At 49.6% G+C, this 17,975-nt stretch overlaps 1 protein-coding gene and 1 pseudogene across 2 annotated transcripts in view; both read left to right on the forward strand.

The window, feature by feature from the left end:
* The window catches only part of LOC149344356 (coiled-coil domain-containing protein AGAP005037), a 443,868-nt gene that overhangs the window by 84,793 nt on the left and 341,100 nt on the right, over positions 1 to 17,975 (forward strand). The gene's annotated exons all lie outside the window — the stretch shown is intronic.
* Positions 3,294 to 6,794, forward strand: LOC149344358 (uncharacterized; annotated as a pseudogene).

The following is a 17,975-nucleotide window of genomic DNA, read 5'->3' on the forward strand; positions in this document are numbered from 1 at the left end:
GAATTAACGCGCACTTCACTGTCAGGAGCGCGCACCAGTTCTTCGTCGCACAACGTTTCCCACGATGGCTCGCACAGTCGCGCACTGCACACTTCACGCAGTCACGTCACAGTCACTGCAGACTGTTCCACACAACACTTGGAATTGAAACAGTTCAACACTGCACACAACATCCGCAGATTTTGCGTTGCCAAACATTCCAAGCACAAAAAAGGCCACAACATATAAAGACAAAGAAAAGGAATGACCACTTAGGCGGAAAGGAGCTTCGGAGCTCGTGATCGCCTAGGTTCCGGGGAGTGCAATGAGTGCCGGACTGTTGTCGTCCTTTAGTACGGCACTGAGGGGGACTTCACCGTACTTCTTGGTGCGGAACTTTCCAGACAGAAATTTCCCTCCGCCTACTTCGACTGTGCGGCAGTTGATGCGAGAGATCGCTCGGGCGTCGTACAAACTTTTCGCTGCAGCGTGAAAACGGTTCTCGCCGTTTGGGTACTTCCCGAGTCGGGTACGAGTCATGCAGATCAGGTGCCCTATAGTTTTCAGGCTGCTAAGAAGCACTACAGGTGCTTCTTCCTCCCTTTCCTGATACGCAGCACTGGAAGACGGGCACTGCCTGACAGGGCTTACCTGCGCGCCCGCTTTTGTTGAGCTGCACATATCCCCAGTGCGGTAACCTGGTCTTTCGTGCGGATAGTCCCCTTGGCGGGTATTTAATGACTCTGCGTCATTTGCCGGTTGTGCGCCTGTCTGTGCGGAGACGGCAGTCTCGCAGCAACCGGCTCGCCCTACCCCCACGTAGGACTCTACATCCATCTGCACTCCTGGCTGCTGCTCCGAAAACGGGTCATCTGTTACAGTAACCGACCCTGTTTCGGCTGTTTGTCGCGGTTCTAGCCACGCGCGAACTGCGGCATCACGATGATGCGCTGATTCCCCTACGGGGCACAACTGTGCTCCGTTCTCCCGGTCCGGCTCTAGAGCCGACGCGTCCGAGCAATGCTCCTCGACTCTGACCGCTCCGTCGAGCTCGGCCTCGGGTTCTTCGACGACATCAAGGTCGTCACATTCCCCTCCTTGCGGCTCTGTCAGCCTCTCAGGAACTGAGACAGCCCCAGGATCCTCTCGTATCTCGAAAGGCTGCACCCGTGCTCCATTCGCTAGATCAGGCGGTGCTGTCGCTGCCTTTGCGACGCCTGAGGGTGGTGCCCGCACTCGGCTGAACCGCTCTTCCAGCGTATTCGCTTCAGGTGTTTCCGCACTCACCTCTACTCGGACCGCACCGTCGAGCTCGGCCTTTCTTTCCTCATCATCATGAGGACCGGGGCATTTCACAGCCCGTTTCTGGGTCAGTCGCTCGGGAGCCGCGACATCGCCGGGATCTTTGTTCCCGAAAGACCGCCCCAGTGTCCCATTCTCTAGGTCAGGCGACACTGTTGCCTCCAATTTGACGTCTGAGGGTGGTGCCGGCACTCGGCAGAACCGCACTTCCAGCGTATTCGCGTCAGGTGTTTCCGGACTCACCTCTACCCCGATCGCATGGTCGAGCTCACCAGCTCGTCCTTTGACGATACAAAGTTCCCCCCCCCCCCCTTTGAACGTCTGCTCACCATGCTCGGGAGGTGTCCGTAAAACCACCTGGTCTGCTGCCGGTGTCATTTCTGCAACCACCCTGCAGTCGCCTTGCCGGTAATTCCGTTCTCCGGCCTCAAGCACCTTCCGTGCTGCCTCACCTGGCACTTCGCTTCCGTCTGAAGCGTAATCAGAGCCTTCGCTCCTGCTAAGATTGCTCCTTGCTCGAAGAGCCTCAAGTTCTTTCTGCATCTCCAGCAGCCTGCGCGCTGAGCGCGCTTTGTCTAGCTCGTCCTCCTGACGACGGCGCTCATCATCCTCGCGACGACGCTCGCGTAGCGCTATCCGCTCGTCGCACACAAATTGGCGAAGGGCTGCTCCCTCGAGACCTAACGCCTTTCCGCGCCCGATGAGTCTTTCTAGGTCCTCCATCGCGCCGACTCTACGCACCTTTCAATAGGGCGCGTACGTCAAGTCTGGCCTGAACCCTACGCCTCCCGGTCAGGGCTAATCGTGGTCAGCAAGTCCTGTCGTGGACGCCAATTGTCACGATATGGTGGGCGGCTAGATGTTTGATTGGCGCCGAAGTTATAATTAATCGGGCCAACCCTGGCCACCACTGCACTCTCCGTAAGTTAGGAGGGGGTGGAGCGACAAACCTCTCCACCCCGCGTGCGGAAGATGAGGTTAGACTGCTGACCGGCGATAGGGGCCACGCCTGATTAGCCGTTGACCGGAGGCATGAGGCGTATAGGCAAGTTTCTTCAGCAACCCTTTTACTTGGGTAAGAACAAGAACAAACGGTTACAAAATAAACCAAGCAATATTGCGAAAATACACAGGCGCGACGCGAATAAACACAGGATCAGAACACAAGCAACTATTGACAATAAGAAGAAAAATAACAGGGCGAGAACTATACAACAAAGTTACATGATTAAAGCAATATACAAAGGAATAGGACGAGAACAGCGACAGAACAAAGAAAAAGAGCAGAGCGAGTGGTGAGAATCGGTGACTTAGCTGCGTAGTGGCAAGGTCCGGTCGCAGGGAGCGTCGGGCTGCGGAAGCGCGCGGTGCTGATGGGGGGGGGGGGGGGGGGGGGGGTGCGGATACGGGCGAACTTGGGCCCCGGGTTACGCGTCTTCCACGCGTCTTTCGGGGCCGCCGTCGCCGCGCTCTACGCGTCAGACACCGCCTAGGCTCGCTTGCCGACCACTGCCCTGGCTGACCCTACACACGTCGGCACGCACCGAAATCTCAAAACCAACTAATACCCCTGTCACACGGTACATGTAATGTCATTCGCAGCGAATGACATTACGTGTTAATGGCGTTTTTTTTGCTGCTACACGGTCACAGTCAATGACATTCATAGCTAACGACATTCGCCCAGTGAATGAGTTTACCGAACTCATGCAAGCGCGACCTGTGTAATCTCGACGACAGCGGCTTAGTCAAATTTTACAAAATTTTCTAGTAAAAACAAAATGTAATCAAAGTAAACGCTTCTATTAATTGTTGTAATGAACTTTTGAATCGTTTTTCGATGTAAAACAGGGTATTTGAAGCGATTTTGCGCAACAATACTCTTCTTCCCAGTCGCCGACGGCTACCATAGAGACGGCCATGTTTATTTACAAACCGTCCTGGCCGTTTATCGCCGTCCTCCATCCTTCGTTGAGCAGCGTGGTTATAGCGTGGTCATTGATTACAATATCATGGAAGACAACCACGCAGCTTCGCCAGCCCAGCAGAAGACGCACTGGACCGACGACGAAACGCGGGCGCTGATTAAAGTGTGGGAAGACCACCTCAGCGATTTGCGCCGCGCGAAGCGCAACATGAGCGTATACGTTGCAATCTGTGAGTGCCTGCGTGCGCAAGTGGTTGATAAGACCGTAAAGGAGATCAAATCGAAGATTGAAAACCTTGGAAACAGATACCGGTAAGTGGCGCCTTTCCTTTTCATTTTGCCTTACAGTGCGCTGCTCATTCATCGTGCTGTTTTCAGATGCGAGATCGCACTCCTGCATCGTCGCACGCTGTTTAGCGCAGAGATAGACGCAAGTGGCGGTTGATTTTTTTCGCGTGCCGAATCTCTGTGGGTATTGAGCAGCTTGTGCTATCGCGCCACGTTTTAAAACGGTACGGAAAACAGTCGTCGTTTTGTGTTTCGCCGTTGACTCGGCGGTAATTATAAGTTATGTGTCATTCTATATTCATGCCTTTAGTCGTGATTCAACATACACCGCAACGTAGTAGTGATATCTGCGTTTACTTCAGCCAGGTTTGTAAATGCTTCATGTATTTGTGCGTAATTTTTATCGCACGACTTCCACTTTATTTTAATTTTCTGATTCTTTTTGCAAGGCATCTTGGTTTTACCTTGTGTCTCGGATGCCAAACTTTTTCTAAACCGTTCCCCACGGCGACTACTTGGTGCATAATACATGTGCACATGTATTAGTTTTGCGCAGAAGCATTGCGGTGCCGAAATATTTACTTGGAATTCACTCCCCTTGACTGGTCCTAGTGTAAGCACTGAAAGTACAGGGTCGTCCACTTTTAGTTAGAATACGCTAGCGCCTGGCCGTGCTCTTTGGAAGGTCACTGCGTCCGAAACGGCTGCGCATCGAAGCGAAGTAGCAGATGACGCGAAGCACCGCGTCCAGGTACACCTTCTCCTGCGCCACTTTGCTGAGATGAGCGACTGCGTCGCATGCGGTGGCCCTCTGAAGAGTGCAGCCACGCGCTAGCGCGTTCTAACTAAGAGTGGACGACCCTGTACATACATGCAACACATTGCTGGGCAGATCAGCAGTGACTGCATGTTCAGAAGAGGCGACGGTTTTCCTAGCAGCAGTCATGTAGAGTCCTCTGCAGCTTATAAACAGCACTGCTACAAAGTCATACGTTTCATGCAGGTTGCTGAGCCGAAAAACGACAGGGCAAGGCGCCATCACATGGCGTTTCTATAAAGAAATTGCCAGGTTTCTTGGCCGCCTGCCTGTCAATGACAGCAGCCTTGTGGAGGAGACCATGAGTGGCGATGGTGCCACTGTTGAAATGGTAAGTACGCTTCTATAGCCCAATGCAGGGCTCCTAGCTGTGAACCCAGCGTGAGAAAGACCTCTTTCTTTTTGTGCAACTTATCAGGAACCAGACACATTGATCCTCTATGGCATGACACATGGAAACTTGGCATATTTATTGATTCAATACCCACAGCGCCTCTTGCGGGTGAGTAAAAATGTACACATGAACTTCAGTAGAGTTTGTTCTTAGGCTAGTTGGTATACTTGATTTGAACTCAGTTTTTGAGCGCAACAGCACACGGCCAAAGAAAAGAAGCAGGAAGAGAAGAAGGACGAACAGCGCTGTGTTCGTCCTTCTTCTCTTCCTGCTTCTTTTTTTTTGGCCGTGTGCCGCTGCGCTGAAAAACTATGAGTTCAAATCATGTACACATGAAAGTTGCTCATGAGAAATATCACATTCACCACAAAATGCTAAAGTAGTGCAGAATATTCAATATAGGAATGGGTTTAATGGGTTTAATTTTTTTATTTATCGTGCTAAATGCGCCCAAGTCCAGAGTGCGCAAACTTCCAACTTCAAGAGAAACACACCGTCTCGACGGAGACACATCGGCTTGGTGAAACTAGTCGGCGTGTTGTGGACACACTTCGTTCTCCTCCCCCCAGCTCTTTCTGGTATTTGCAAATAAAGTAAAATACCCTCGTTTTTTTCCTCCACTACAGGCGCAGTATGCGTATATTATGACGTGTCGAAGAGAGCATGACAGAGCTTTGAGCACGATCCTTTGAGACCACACCGAGGCTTGCACAGTACACAGCCGTGGCAAACTGACCGTGTATTGGCGAAGTGGGCTAGAAATCGTTGCATTAGGAGCGGGAATCCGGTGTTTGACTCCTTTTGAGCCGTTTGAGATTGGGGGTATGGAGAAAGAAAGAATTTGTGGAAGTAAGTTACAAAGAGAGACTGCTGTTTGGCTATTTAGCGCGAATCGTGTGTGGCCTGTGCTAACCGTACATCACAAATGTCCCACGAGGATATTATACATGTTGCAGTCTTTTATACGGGTGAAGTGTCGAGATTGGCTGGACCACCCATGCCGTTCTTTCATCTATTAATTGAACCCTACTTTTCCCTTCCTTAACAACCCAATTCCCCAACAAAAGGCCTTGAGGCTCCCTTTCTAGATAAACAGCTCATTCATTCATTCCAGTTCCTCAAGCGCCTCTTGCGGGTGAGTAAAAATGTACACATGAACTTCAGTAGAGTTTGTTCTTAGGCTAGTTGGTATACTTGATTTGAACTCATAGTTTTTGAGCGCAACAGCACATGGCCAAAGAAAAGAAGCAGGAAGAGAAGAAGGACGAACAGCGCTGTGTTCGTCCTTCTTCTCTTCCTGCTTCTTTTCTTTGGCCGTGTGCCGCTACGCTGAAAAACTATGAGTTCAAATCATGTACACATGAAAGTTGCTCATGAGAAATGTCACATTCACCACAAAATGCTAAAGTAGTGCAGAATATTCAATATAGGAATGGGTTTAATGCGCCTGTTAAGATTGTGAAGGCTGCATGCAACAGGTAATTATTTCTCAAGTACCTACAAAAATAGTGTTGCTTGAGCTGCATGTGTATTCTTGGAAGCACAAATATGTTTACATGCGGTATATTTTTGCTTTCTCAGATAATTGATAGCATGCAAAATGGAGGAGCAGCTGATGAAGACTGTGCAATGGATGGCAGTGCTGGTCTGACGCCTCTGGCACCAGCACATGAAGTGCTGTTGGAGTCTGCTGCAGTGCCCGCAACCTCTTCACCAGTAGTGGACACAGAGGACAGCAGCAGGGCTCCACCAGTGGAAGCAGGCCGCCAAGCAGCAAAACAAAGCCGGCATGCCACGCAAAAGAGTCTGCTGGCCGAGCTAGTCAGCACGAACAGGCAGTTATGCTCCGACATCAAAGAGAGCCGAAAAGAAGAAATGGAACTGAGAAGAATGGAGTTAGAGGTTCTCCGTGAATCAGCCGCAACAGAGAAACGTCTCACTGAGGCGCTAGTTAAGTATCTCGAAAAATAAAGCATTTCCCTGAGCTACATGTGTTATGTCCTTTATTGCTGGTGGCAAATTGTGCGCAATTGTGCGCAATTGGCGACGAGGTAAAAATGGCAACTGCGCTGGGCACAATTGGGGAATTCGTTCCGACGGAGGCGACGTCTTGGCCCTTGTATTTGGAGCCCCTCGAATTTTTCTTTCAAGCAAACGACATCGACGGTAACGAGAAGAAGCGAGCAACGCTCTGCAGCGTTTGCGGCCCAGCAACATATGCCATCGTTCGCTCCCTTTGTTCTCCGGATGCGCCGTCGGCCGTGGCCTACGATGAGATCGTCAGGCGTCTCTCAAACCACTTCTCACCGCGACCGTCAGTGACAGTACGGTGTTTCAAGTTTGGCACACGTCAACAGCAGCCCGGTGAGTCAATTGCCAACTACATCGCAGAATTGCGACATCTCTCGGAACACTGCGATTTAGGTGCGTCGCTCGATGACATGTTGCGCGACCGGCTAGTGTGCGGGGTGCGAAGCGAGACTCTTCAGCGTCGGTTGCTGGCGGAGCCGGAGCTTACGTTTGCGACAGCTCGGGAGAAAGCCATTGCAATGGAATCTGCGCAGCGACAGACCGAGCAAATTCTCAGCAGTGCCGCATCGTGTGAAGTTGGCAGCGTGAGCGGGAAGCGTTTCGACCCGTGTGTTGCGAAGGTCTCTGCGCCAGTGACAGCCAAGGAGGGTACCCAGAAGCAGGCTGGTTCGCCTGGGAGCACAAGCGGATGTTTCCGCTGCAAGGGTGCGCATTCGCTAAGCAGTTGCCCATTCATTAATATGCAGTGCCACTTCTGCAAGCAACGAGGGCACATAGTGAGAGCATGCAGGAGGAAGGCTGCAGCTCGCGCTTCGGCTGAACCCAACTCTCAGAACAAAGAACGGGCCAGTGGAGGCCATCACAAGAATGCTGCGTCGGACGTTTACGACGTGTTCGTGCTGTCTGGTGAAGAGCCAGCCGTGAGAGTGGAAGTGCGCATCAACGGAAGTCCCCTAGAGATGGAGGTGGACTCTGGTGCAGTGTGTTCAGTCATCGACGACCGGACTATGCAGAAGCTGCGAATATCGAAAAGGGCGTTGTGCCCAAGTAATCTTCATCTCCGAGCTTACAATAACAAGGAACTACGAGTGTTGGGTGAACTGACCGTGAAGGTAGAATTCAAGGGGCAGGAACATCGCCTGCGATTGGTGGTGGTTAAGGGTGCTAGTATCGGACTTCTCGGTCGGGACTGGTTCAAGTCCTTGGGAATAAGTCTGAGTGGTGTTCACAGTGTGTACGAGCCGAGTCGAACTGGCAGTAGGGGAACAACAGCCTTGCTCAAGAAGTATTCTTCAGTCTTTGAGCCTGGACTTGGGACAAGTAAAGGGCCTCCTGTACGCATAGAGGTGAACCCGGCAGCTCCGCCGCGATTTCTGAAGCCACGAGAAGTACCGTTTGCATTGAGACCGAAGGTCGACGAAGCACTGGACAAGCTGTTGAGCCAAGGTATTTTCCAGCCTGTGCGGCACTCGAAGTGGGCAACACCTGTCGTTCCAGTTGTCAAAAAAGATGGATTAATAAGGATCTGCGGGGACTACAAGAGCACAGTCAATCGTGTAGTGCAGTGGGAAACGTATCCCCTGCCGACACCAGAGCAGCTGTGTGCCAGGCTGCCAGGTTGCTCGAAGTTTTCAAGGCTAGACCTCGGACAGGCGTTTCAACAGAAGACTGTTGATGAAGAAACAGCTGACTTGTTGACGGTTACAACACATTGGGGACTGTTCCGCGTAACCCGTCTTCAATTTGGCGTGGCAGTGGCTATTTTTCAGAGGTACATGGAAGAACTGTTGCATGGAATTGATGGTGTACTTGGATGACATCTTGATCGGTGGAAAGGATGAGGCGCAGCACAATGCTCGTTTACAAGAAGTGCTCAAAAGAATTCATGAAGACTGTCTGCGACTAAAGTTTGACAAATGTCAATTTTGTGTTGAGGAAGTGTGTTACTTGGGATTCCGTGTGCACTCTGCAGGTGTGCAGCCGACAGAAGACGAGGTGCGTGCTATTCACAAGGCCCCAGAGCCGACATGCAAAAAGGAACTTCAAGCCTTTTTAGGAGCTCTGAACTTTTACAACAAGTTTCTTAAAGGAGCAGCTCATGCCTTGGAGCCACTGTACCGGCTGTTGGACAAGGGTCGCGAGTGGCGTTGGATGGAAGCTGAGGCAGAAGCATTTCGCCAGGCGAAAGATCTGCTGCAGTCATCACATGTTCTGGTGCACTATGATGTCAACAAGCCTCTAGTGCTGGCCTGTGACGCATCCCCGTACGGACTGGGTGCTGTGTTGAGTCATGTGTGCGAAGATGGCAGCGAGAGACCGGTTGCTTATGCGTCGAGAACTATGAATGCGGCAGAACGGAATTATGCCCAGACAGACCACAAACCTCTCTTAGGACTGTTGCACCATGCCAAGCCCATTCCCCAGGTGCTATCACCACGGATGCTGCGTTGGAATCTCATGTTATCGGCTTATGACTATAAAATTGAGTATCGACCAGCGGAGAAGCTTTCCAATGCTGATGCATTCAGTCGTTTACCACTGAGAGCCAGTAGGGCAGAGGAAGAGGAGCAGCGTCTTTGAGAAGTAGGGATGCTGGAAATGGCGCCGGAAGTAGCATGGAACTCTAGGAAGGTGGCAAGATTCACGTCAAGGGATAAGCTGTTTGCTAGAGTCTGCAATTGGGTGCAGCATGGGTGGCCAGAGGGCAAGCTGCCAGAAGAGTTTGCAGCGTTTGTGAGCCGCAAGCATGAACTGTCGGTGTACCAAGGTTGTTTGCTGTGGGGCAGTCGTGTGGTCATTCCAGAGCCAGCTCGACCGTATGTCATGGACATTCTTCACACAGCTCATCCAGGGATTGTCAAGATGAAGGGGCTTGCCAGAGGAGCCGTGTGGTGGCCAGGAATCGACAGAGATGTTGAGCAGAAGGTGAGAGACTGTGCACGTTGTCAGGAATCCAGGTCTGCGCCAGCAGCTGCAAAGATTCACCCTTGGGAATTCATCAAGCGTCCTTGGACAAGACTACACATCGATTTTGCTGGGCCCTTCCAAGGCAAAGTCTTCCTCATTGTGGTGGACTGGCACTGAACTGGCACTGGCCTGCGTTTCTGCCGAACGCGATGCACAACACAGTGTTTCATCCTCTTTGACTTCGCTAGAACTGGCACTGGCCTGCGTTTCTGCTGAACGCGATGCACAACACAGTGTTTCATCCTCTTTGACTTTGCTAGAACTGGCAGTGGCCTGCATTTCTGCCGAACCCGATGCACAACACAGTGTTTCATCCTCTTTGACTTCGCTAGAACTGACACTGGCCTTTTCATTAACGTCCAGCCGAACATCCTCTCTGCCATTCCCTACAACTCCTGCTTTTGACACGCTAGGAGATCCAATTTCCTCCAACTCTGCTCCACTCTCAATGGGCAAGACGTCTGTAACTGCGTCGTCCGGTTGCGTCATCCGGTTTCAGCATTTCCCTGAGCTACATGTGTAGCACCGAAATTACTGGGCCAGTTTCCAGAAGTATTCGGCAAGTGCAGCCCTGACATCTTGGCCTTCACCAATGCAAGTATCAGTGTTGTGCGAAGGCTGCTCGTACAAAGCATTGTAGTTGTGCACGTCCTGCACCCACTGCTCCTCCACATGATCTCTAAAGGCTTCACATATGTTGTGCAGAGTGCAGGACGCCCTAATAGCCTGCTTTGCGTTTAGCAGTTTACATTCCATCCGCTTCATGATGAATCTGAAGCGGGCCTTCACACGACCGAACCCATTCTCCACAATTCGCCTTGACCTTGACAGGTTATAGTTGAATATTGCCTGCTTGGTACCGCTCGGGGCATTAGGATACGGCTTGAGCAAATGCGGCGTCAGTGGGAATGCCTGGTCGCAGAGTATGAGTCGTGCCACTGGAGTGCCTTCAATCACTGACACAGGTGACTTGAAGCGGTCACTCTCCACAAAATTCTTCAGCCGTGACCGGCCGTAGACATGGGCGTCGTGGCACCTGCCCGGGCTCCCCACGTTCAGGTAGAGGAAACGGTAGCGGTGGTCGACGATTGCCAGCAGTATGATGCTGTACCTGCATGTAAGAAGAGGTTACCAGCACGACGAAGACACCGTCTGAAGTGAAATAAAAAATTGAAGCATTCTGTGAACATTGAGCTTAAAAATACGAACGGATTATATACAGAAATATTTCCACTTATACAGGATTCATAGGTCATGTTGTTGCCTAAAAAAAAACACTGGTTAATGATGCTTTTTAAGTTGACTCTTTTGTGAGCATAATTTTAAACTGACACTTAAAATTGGGCACATAAGAAAATACCTACTGCACTAGTGTGCAGGAAGAAATATTAGTCACGGATGCTAGAACTTGCATGCTATTCACTGTGCAAGAAAAGTTCTCGTGTGCCACTTAGCATGCACAGAGAAAACTAAACGCCCGCACCTGCCAATGAAAGTGCCGATACAACACCGTGCATTTTAGTGGCCAAGCTACATATGCCTCAATATCCCAAATCGCCACTTTTTTTGGATAAAGATTAATTCTGTTGCACCTGCTTTCATTAAGTCCTAGTTAATGATTTGTGCATAAAAGAATAACGCAGTTTTCGGTCATCTGCTGTTTTGTCATTGCCCTGCACTGCTACTCACAAATTTAAAAGCAACATAAAAGACCTACCATCCCTTGTAGTTGTAGTAGTCAGCTGCGTCTTTCTTGGGCGGTGAGATGGCGAAGTGGCAGCCGTCCAGTGCGCCGATGGCCTGCGGGAAACCAGTGACGGCGTAGAACGCGCGCATGTGCTCGGCCATCTCCGCCTCCCTCGGCATGTGTACCCAGGCGCCTTCGAGAACGTCGACGATCGCTCGGCAAAACTCCCGGTACACAATGTTCACAGTTGAGCGGCCGATGCCAAAAAGATGCGCTATTGTCCGGTCCTCGGCGCTGGAACACAGGCGATATAATCCAACGGCTACACGTTTCTCTAGGGAAACCGGCTTCCTCATGTTGGTCACCTGACGCTGCAAAACGCACTGCAGCGATTCTACAAGGTACCTGAACGTGGCAGGACTCACGCGGAACGCCTGCTTGAAATGGGATTCCCCGAGGTTAGGCAACGTGTCTTCGAACCAATTCTCATTTCTTGGGAAGGCCCACCGCTCGCGGATAATACCTGACGAAGTGGACGCCCAAACAGCGGCCGACGTGAACGTATTCGCCAGCAGACGCAGCTCTAAATCTCTCGTCGTCTTGACGCGTTCTTGAATTGCAAGCTTCAGCCGCTGCAGCCGCTTCCGGCGCTTCATCCTTAATAGTTGCAGAAGGAGTAATGCTCTCTTACATTGTTGCTCATTAGCGACTGTAAAAAATTCGGCACTGATGTCGCAGCCCTCCATAATGCCGACTATGAAGGAATGCCGGGCGGGAGGGACGATCGTGAGCGGCTTTGAGCCTGTCTTGCTTTGGATATTTCAGTGGATTGCTTGTTGACTATTGCTGTCGCATGGCGTTGTAACGAATTTTTAAACAGTCTATTCATGTTTAACAGTGTGCTACTAACAATAAACAGAACATATATATATGAAAACCATGACTTATAACGTTTTGTTGTCATAGCAGTTCTCCGATGGACATCGCCATCAATAGCAAATGCCATTTTGTGTACCCGTGTAGAACGGGAACGCCAGTTCTCAATGACATTCGGTGTGAATGTCATTTCCTGCGAATGACATGCAACGTCCCGTGTGACAGGGGTATAACTCGGTCGTGATTTTCCCGCCACCGTGTTCACGTGACAAACCACAAAAAAACAAATAAAAGCAAACGAATCCTCTCGGCCCCGTGCACCAACGATTTACAGATGTTGAGAAGGGGGGAGAAGAAACATGAAGAAACTGAAGGAGACGCGTAGGAAAGGTATGGGCCTAACGAGGAGCGATGTTAACTTCCCAAGGTTGGGACGGGTGCTAGGGCATTCACCGGCCGCTTCCCGTGCCCCCCTCGTGAAAGCACTCGCTTCCCGGAGGTAATCCTGAGGAGGGGGGCGGCGTAGTCTTGACCCCCCAGCGTCGCGAGGGGTCAACGCCCACGCGGGGGGAGGCAAAGTCATCGCCGCTGCGTCGCGACATGCCCGCATACTACCGGCGCCGTGGCCAGCCGTGGCCACTTTGGTCGGAGAAGAAAGAAGAAAAATAAAGCATGCGCGCACTTTGTGACACAGAGGCAGAGATTTTTTTTGTTTTTGTCGCACATCGGTCCGCCTTTGCCGACACCGATATTCCATTTCTTCAGCTTTCTTTACTTGCTTCGCAACTGCAAAATAGTGGGAGGTTATAACACAGTGTTTGACTTGTTCCTGACTGTAAAGCTTTACATGTATATAGCGTGCTTGCTCCCTTTATTATTTCTTATGCAACATGTTATACAATTTCTGTTTGCATGGGAGGATGTATGAAATGCATTCCGGAAGAGCCGCAGCACACTGACGTAGGCACGGCTTTTAATTATTCTCTAACATGGATGAATGCTACTGTGGTGGTGAAGTTCATTCTAGTCAGGTGAGAGTAACCGTTGCTATTATAGGAGATTTTTGAAGCACTTACACAGACATGCCGTTAACTGCGAGGGCAGCTGAAATGTTGTACCCCAGAGACACGAAGAGGCCAGAGTGGGTCAGGGAAGAAACAAGGGTTAGTGACATCTCAGTCGAAATAAACAAGAACAAATGGGCATGTGCAGAGCATGTACTGCGAATGTACTGCGCTGAAAGTGCTATTAAATAACTTAAACAAAGAAATGTTTGACCCTTTCCGGCATTTAAATACTGTTATTAAGAATTTTTTCTTAACAAGTTTGTGTGATGACGCTGCATGTATTTTTGTGTTGGTACTTTTTGCTTTTTTTTCCAAGGTGTGTTATCTTCTTTTGTGCTATAATGTATAGCGCAGAATTTATTGCCGCTTGTCTGATGCAATGCCAACGTGGAAAAAGGGGGCAGAACCTCAGTCAAGCTTCCGAGCTTTTATTCCTGTCTCCTTCTCTAATATAGAGAAAATAAAAGGCTGATTGCTTGCTTGATTGATTGAATGCAAGGGGGACGGACTAACTACCAAGAGAAGACACGCGGAGCACGGGGCAGCATATAGTTAGGCGGGTGGATGAAATTAAAAAGGTTACCGATATATGTCCGCGACTGGCACAGGACAGCGTGATTTGTAGAGATATTGTAGAGGCCTTCGTCCTGCTGTGGGCTTAGCCAGGCTGATGATGATGATGACGACCCTAGTTACTGGAGCGTTTTGAATGGTACTGTAAAACACATATGGTGGGGTTGATAGAGGGTCGGTATTTTTCTTTCTCGAAACAAAAGTTTTATGCTCTTGCAAAACACCGTACAGGGCATTGCCTCAAAGGCAATAACAAAACAACAACAAAAAAATTATGCCGCCTAACAAAAATGGCAAAGAACCAAAAGCATTCAGTCTCGCACTGATAAGGTAGCACCTCAATACTGTACACCAGCCTTTCGTACTCAAAAGTGGGGATGCTGGTACAGGCAAGTATTTCATACGTGGCAGCCACTGGGCGCTTGCTCCAGCCTCTCGTTAAACATCGGTTGAGCCTAACGCACTTGACTCTGGCGCGAAAATGTCAGCAAGGCTCCAGCTGGCAGAAAAAAATTAGCGTGAGTCGGAGGCGTGAGCGATTGCTCTTTTATGTATAACGCATCCTGAAATCCCGAAGGAAACGGTAACGAGGCATCCATGTTGCACGGTGACGAATAAACGCCACGTGTTCTGATGATTACATTTTTCTACCTTTCAGCAGCAAGTAGGCTGATTGCCGTGGCGTCTTAATTTTTTTTTTTGTCATGGCGTCAAGAGAGGCATGGAGAAAGTAGCCAGCCAGCCTGCTTGTGTGTGACACATACGCGTGTAAGCACCAGCCGGCAAGAAAATATCTTCCTTCAAACTTTATTCGGCGTGCGTTCTTCGGCCGACATCCGTAGAAACATGGTCCTGAAGAGCACGACTGGCAATTCAGTAGTGTCATTAACTGTCGGCAGACCCTGCCTTGACTACCTTGGTCTGTCTGAATAAAGGAGTTTAGATGCCTCCAGTGTGCCGACAATACCGGGTGTTTTTTTAGAAGGTCCAAAATTTTTAAAGAAAGGTAAATTCCTTTAGATTTATTTTAACCCTGGGGCTATACTGAGGGCTACGGCGGATGCCAGGTAAGAGGCAAACTACTTCAATTAGTTCGCTGATTAACTGAATACGTTAATTAACTTTTATAATTTTTATTTTGGGCGATAAGTTGTGTTAGCAGAATTGGTGATCGTCTTCCAAGCAGTCCAGCTAAGAAATAAATGTTATGAAAAAATTTTTTGCACGCGTTACGAAGCGAGAAAAAGTCACCCTGGTAGGCAGCTTCACACTGTAGCACAGCGTCTGTGAGCGCCTGTGACGTAGCTCGCTCCGCCCTGCGCTTTGTGTCAGTGCGTTTTTGTTCCAACGCAGCATTCCGTGAGGCCGCGGAGCGAATCGAAACACTATTGTGATACATTCCAGCGGCTAAAAAGACAGGGACGAACAACGTTTATAGATACTTTTTTAGTTCCATAACTCCTCCCCTGAAAGCGGGCGCTGCTTGTACCCGGGCAGTGAGAGGGCGCTGCAGTCGAGGTTTGCGTAGGGTGCCTCGATGCCAGCGCCGCTGTTCAGAGTGGAGACAACATCGCGGGCGCCGCCATATTGAATCACATGGCATCAGCTGCTCTAGCGTGTGTAACGGCGCCACTCTTACTCTCGGCGGGCGTGAGAGTGCTTTTGACTAGAACAGTCTTTTTCATCAACATCGCACTGCGTATCTTTTCACTCATAATAGCCATTTTAACATCCGAGGGTCGAAGGCGTAATTTCATGACTTAATTTTACAGCCCCAGGTGGTCGAGGTTGAACATTTACTGTTCCGTCTGTTGGTTTGAAAAACGCGCTCTTATTTTAAAGATCTGTTGCCGGGCAGGTGCCGCTGCTCCATGCGGATAGAATAAATTGCTGCCTCTGTTTTTTCCACGATATTTTGGATTTTAATTCGCACGTTCTGTTAGCGCTCGCGTGCCGTCAGCCGCCCGAGCACTGCGGCTGGTTTCGCTATCGTCGCGCGGGCTGTTTCCGTTCCTTTTGCTCGCAAAAACTTGTGTCTGTCTTCTTTCTAATCTTTCAAAGGGTAACTACGAGTTGCTCGCCCGTTTATTGCTCACAAGGGCGCAATTACATATGCTTATGGGGTGGTCGCTGGTATATACAAATGATGCCGCCGTATACCGACGTTGCCACTGCTCCTGCGTTTTCTTTCTCGAGGCCAAAGAAAACGATTCGCCCCTCGTTGGCGATAGCATAAAGGATTACTGGAAGTTTCTCACTCGTTTCATTTTTATGAGGGGTGCACAACCACCGAATGTTCTTGCGTGCGCTCGCATGCACACTTCGCTTGCGCCATGCACATACGCACCGGTTGCTCTCCCGCGATTCCTCAGTTTGTGAAACACAATTTTACGCACATTTTTTCATATTTTTTTTTGTTCAAGCCAATCGGTATTCATTAATAAACCATGCAAGTAAACCTGTTCAAAAAGGGTGGATTTTAGTCATTAAAAAACTGCAGTAATAGTGAAAATTTTAAATTCGAAATCGAATTAATCGACATTGAAAAGTCATGCTTTTCGAAAAAAATCGACCATAGAGGGTTTTGTTAAAAAAAACTCGGTTTTAACGTTGGCTATCAGTGTATATACCTATTCTGTCTACAAAATTGTGTGCAGATGGATTAGGCTGTTAGAAAAACAACTCCTACCTAAAAGTTGATCTTTACTACTGATGAAGACAAATATGTAACATAGCTTTTCAGCCTACCCTCTTACAGAGGTTACAGAGAACAAAACAAAAGACAATGCAAATTATTCATTTAATGCCAACTGTAATTTCAGGTCATGAAAAAAACGCGAACTAACTACAGTATAAGTAAGCAAGACATTGGGACAGAAAAGTGGGGCATGTACCGTGGGGTGCAACTTTAAAGGAAAACATAAAAGTAAAGCATGAAAAAAGGTTCAAACCACGAAATAAGTTAACAAGACCTAGGGGAAAAATGTTCTTGTGTCCAGTGTTGTGTAACCTTCGCCGTAAACATGAAAACAAAGTATGAAAAAAAAAGATGCAAACCACGAAATAGCAGAACGAGAAAGAGTGATAAAAAGCACAGTGAGGTGTAACATTTAAAGCAATGTACTCTAGGGCTGATCCCGCTTTACTTGAGCTTCCCATTTTTTCCTTCGCTCGGAGTCTCGGGGGAAGCGAAAACAGCGTAGACCTTTACGCGTTGACCCGGCGCACATTAGAACACAACAACCCGTCATGCTGCCTCGGTGGACTTGAGAAGCTCCTCAATCATGCGGTAGAGCACTGTCAAACAAATAAAGCCACCAGCGATCGTCCGCAGCCACTGGGCCTCGAAAAACGGAAGCTCAGCTGCTTGCACTAAGCAACGGCGACCAGCCCGACCGACCGCTGTGATTCAACATGGCGCCGCAGGGAGAGAGAGGCGGCGTTGGAGCGGTCAAAGGATGGCACCACCCTGAACGGCGGCGCTGGCATCGAGGCACACTTAGGGTGCCTCGATGCCCAGGACGGCGGCGCTGGCATCGAGGCACCCTAGGCACACTAGGTTTGCGCGGTCGCCGACGCGCGCGCGGCTCCTCTCCTGCAGGCTGCAGTTACTGCTTAGCCAGTGTGCGCGGGTTTGTCGTTGCCTTTTTTTGTCCATTTGTGTTCCTATGCGCTCTGCGAACACGTGGTCCCCATCGTGCACCCAGAACAACAAACGCTGCTGGCCGTGAAGCAGCTTTCGAGCGCGACAATGCCAACTTGCTTCGTGCCCGGCTATACCAGCGGGTACAAGAGCAACCCGGAGAAACGCCATCCGTACGGAAGCAAGAGGAAATATCAAACTCATTGCATCAAATCAAACCGTTGAGTCCCTGCGGGTGACATTGATGTCAGTGCTGCCCTTTATAGACTTCCTACACAGCAAGGGTGTCAGGTATATTCTCACAGCGAAGTTAAACCAAGACCCGCTTGAGGTAATTAGACTGGCACGTTGAAAAAGCCTAGAAATGCTCATATATAATGTGTTTTTTTAATTCAGAGATTTTTTTGGCCTAGTGAGCCCATTA

This window comes from Amblyomma mixtum, chromosome 5 (genome assembly GCF_055824585.1).
Source record: "Amblyomma mixtum isolate Tamu chromosome 5, ASM5582458v1, whole genome shotgun sequence".
In the NCBI taxonomy this organism is placed as follows: domain Eukaryota; kingdom Metazoa; phylum Arthropoda; class Arachnida; order Ixodida; family Ixodidae; genus Amblyomma; species Amblyomma mixtum.